Source organism: Mirounga leonina, unplaced genomic scaffold (assembly GCF_011800145.1).
Source record: "Mirounga leonina isolate KUSES-001 unplaced genomic scaffold, KU_Mleo_1.0 Mir_82, whole genome shotgun sequence".
Lineage (NCBI taxonomy): Eukaryota > Metazoa > Chordata > Mammalia > Carnivora > Phocidae > Mirounga > Mirounga leonina.
In genome coordinates, this window is record NW_023270825.1 from 45,767,989 (window position 1) to 45,770,930 (window position 2,942).

Consider the following 2,942-nt stretch of genomic DNA (forward strand, 5'->3'; position numbering starts at 1 on the left):
CATAATGTAATGGCTTGTTTGCTCTTGACTGCGAGATGCTTGCTGGAGATCAAGCATCTAGCATTGTATTCGAGGCAGGAAAAAAGGAGGGAGAGTGGTGCCAGACAGGTCTTTCTCTACGTTATATGGAAAACAAAGGCTTAATAAGAAGTTCCCTAGGAGACTTCGCTTGTTTGTCATGAGTGGGCCACACAACAATTCCTACCTGCAGAAGAGCTGGGAAGCAAGTCTTATACTTGGTTTTTCAATCTGTACAGTGGGAAACAGCAATGAAAAATGGTATAACCAATCCATAGCCTCTGGGACATGAGAGACAGTGGGAGATAAGGAGGTGGGCTATGACTATCCTGCTTTGTTCTTGTTGGTGCTGTTATGAAGACATGCCCATCATAGCAGTAAAGATGACCCATAAACTCACCATTCAGAAACTCCATGCCAAGAGAATACTGGGTACACCCAATTGTTATAGCTTTTAATGACGATCTCCTTTGGTTCATACATTGAACCTACTTGCCAGGGTCCAAATATGCCCTTGGCTGGGTTGATGAAGTTCTATCATCTGCCATCTGTTGACCCAGGATCCTTGTTGTTCTTCTCTATCAGCTCAGTTCCAAATTCAGCTACCAATTCTAGTACTTTTCTACCCTCAAGGTTTATTTTGGGTACCCTTCCTTCCCTGTCCCTGAGTATTGTTCATGGACAGTCTGGCCCACTGGGAAGGTCTTTCTAAGTCCAGGGATCCTTATGCAAATAAGTTCACTCCTTCTTGGAATTTTGCATTCCAAAGGGGAATGGTCTCCACACGTCCTTTTTTTATGGGCTGAGGAACTTGGCTTATGTTTGCTTTACATATAAGAATGATTTGAATGACTAAAGAACAAGGAATATCATCCAAGGTGATTCTCTATATTGCCTACTTGTTTACCAGCTAGATGGAGCTCACCTTCACTTACCTGAAAAAAAAAAAAAAAAAACAAACTAGCCATACCAAACAATTAGAAAATGTGCACTAATTGCAATACCTGCAAGTGGCAAAATTGATTTTCTGAAGTTTCATGTAACACATCTTCAGATCACATCACTTATTCATTACAGAACCTTCCTTCAACTGACAAACATCTGTGGTACTCACTAGGTACCAGACCCTGAGGTAAGTGCTATGGATACAGAGTCAAATTAGGCACAGTCCACTACTTGGACCTTAGCAGTTATGGTGTGGGAGAGATGTGGAAATCATTTTTACCTGTTATTTTGGGTGCTAGGGCAGAGGGGTGCCGAGGATGGTAGGGAATCCCAGAGTAGGGGCAGCTAAATCAGGCTAGGGGCCAGAAAACTTTCTAGGAGAGAGGATCCTTGAGCTGAATTTTGAAGTATGAGTAGAATTTGCTAAAGGATTTTCCAGGGAGAGGATGGGTGATGACAGTGTGCTCATGGAATTGTTTCTGCACACACCAGATCATTTCTGCACCTGCCACTTCTTCATATAACCAATACATGCAGAAACAACAAGAGGAGTTCCATACAAAATGAAGGGTATTTGGAGAAAGGAAGTCTAGGGGACCAGAGAGGAACAGGAGCCAGATATTGTAAAATACTGAATTAATGAGCTTGAAGTCTGGATTGTAGGTTATGAATTTAGCTTACAAGCTTATTAGATGGTCCCCCGCCAAGAGTGAAAAAATGAACCTCAAATGTTTCTATTTTCTTGAAAGAGGAAAATTAAACACCTATGATAGATTGAATGTAAAGCCCATGGTCTTCCCAAAATGATAATTACAATTATTTTAGAGTAATAGTCCCTTTATACCAGCCTGTCTGCTTGCATCAGCTTAAGTAGATTAAACCCTCTGGGGACTTAAAAGTTGTAGATGAATGTTTTATTGTGGAAATTATAATGAATTAGAAACTCTCCAAAGCTGAAGTCATTTCCTGCAGTGTTTTTTCCAAGCTATTAGAGTACCATTTATTTCCTTGCAATGTAAAATGCACAAAATGGGGACTGAGTTAGTAAACCTCCCTTAGCATCTCAATTATTATAGTTCCAGGAAACAAGTTAGGTATGGGAAGAATAGAGACCAATATTTGCACATCAATTGTCTTTCTTTAGTTTGGCTTCAAAGTGCTCCAATGTTTCTCTGGTTTCCTACAATACCAGGACTTTGTTTTTGTCTTTTCAAAAAAAGATTTATTTATTTGAGAGAGAGGATGCTAGAGAGAGAGAGAGAGCACACTCGCCAGGGGAAAGGCAGAGGGAGAGAGAGAATCTCAAGCAGACTCTGTGCTGAGTGCGGAGCCTGACTTGGAGCTTGATTCCAGGACCCTGAAATCATGACCTGAGCTAAAACCAAGAGTTGAGACTCAACCCACTGAGCCCCCCAGACACCCCAACACTGGGACTTTGAGAAGCAAATTCCCACAATGAAGTCAATGTAATTCAGGAAGTCAGAAAGGAGGGAATTTATTTACAGATGTTTTTTATTTTAAAGTACAGTAAAAACATTTTGTCTATTGGTCTAAAATGCCTTTATGTGTTTTTAAAATTGTGTTCTGGTATACCCTCAGATTTTATACTACAAGCATTTCAGGTCATTAGTATTAATAATGTTTGTTTCTCATCCTCTGTGTATGTGGCTGCAGGAATGATTGACAATGAACTTATTCTACTCCAAATTCCACAAGAATATTGACTCATAATACCTTGAATTATATTCAGTTTTCCAATTTATAATGCTCTTCCCATACATTGTCTTGTTTAACCTTCATGATATCACTATAAATGAGACCTGGCATTTTGCAGGCTAAGGAAGTAATTCAGAGATTTTGGCCACTAGATCCCAAAAATTAAGTCTTCATTTGCATCATCTAGGACAGCATTTCATAAAATAGATTCCTGTGCTTCACTCTCTCCACTAAGTCTCCAAGATGCCACTTTAAAAGTCAAA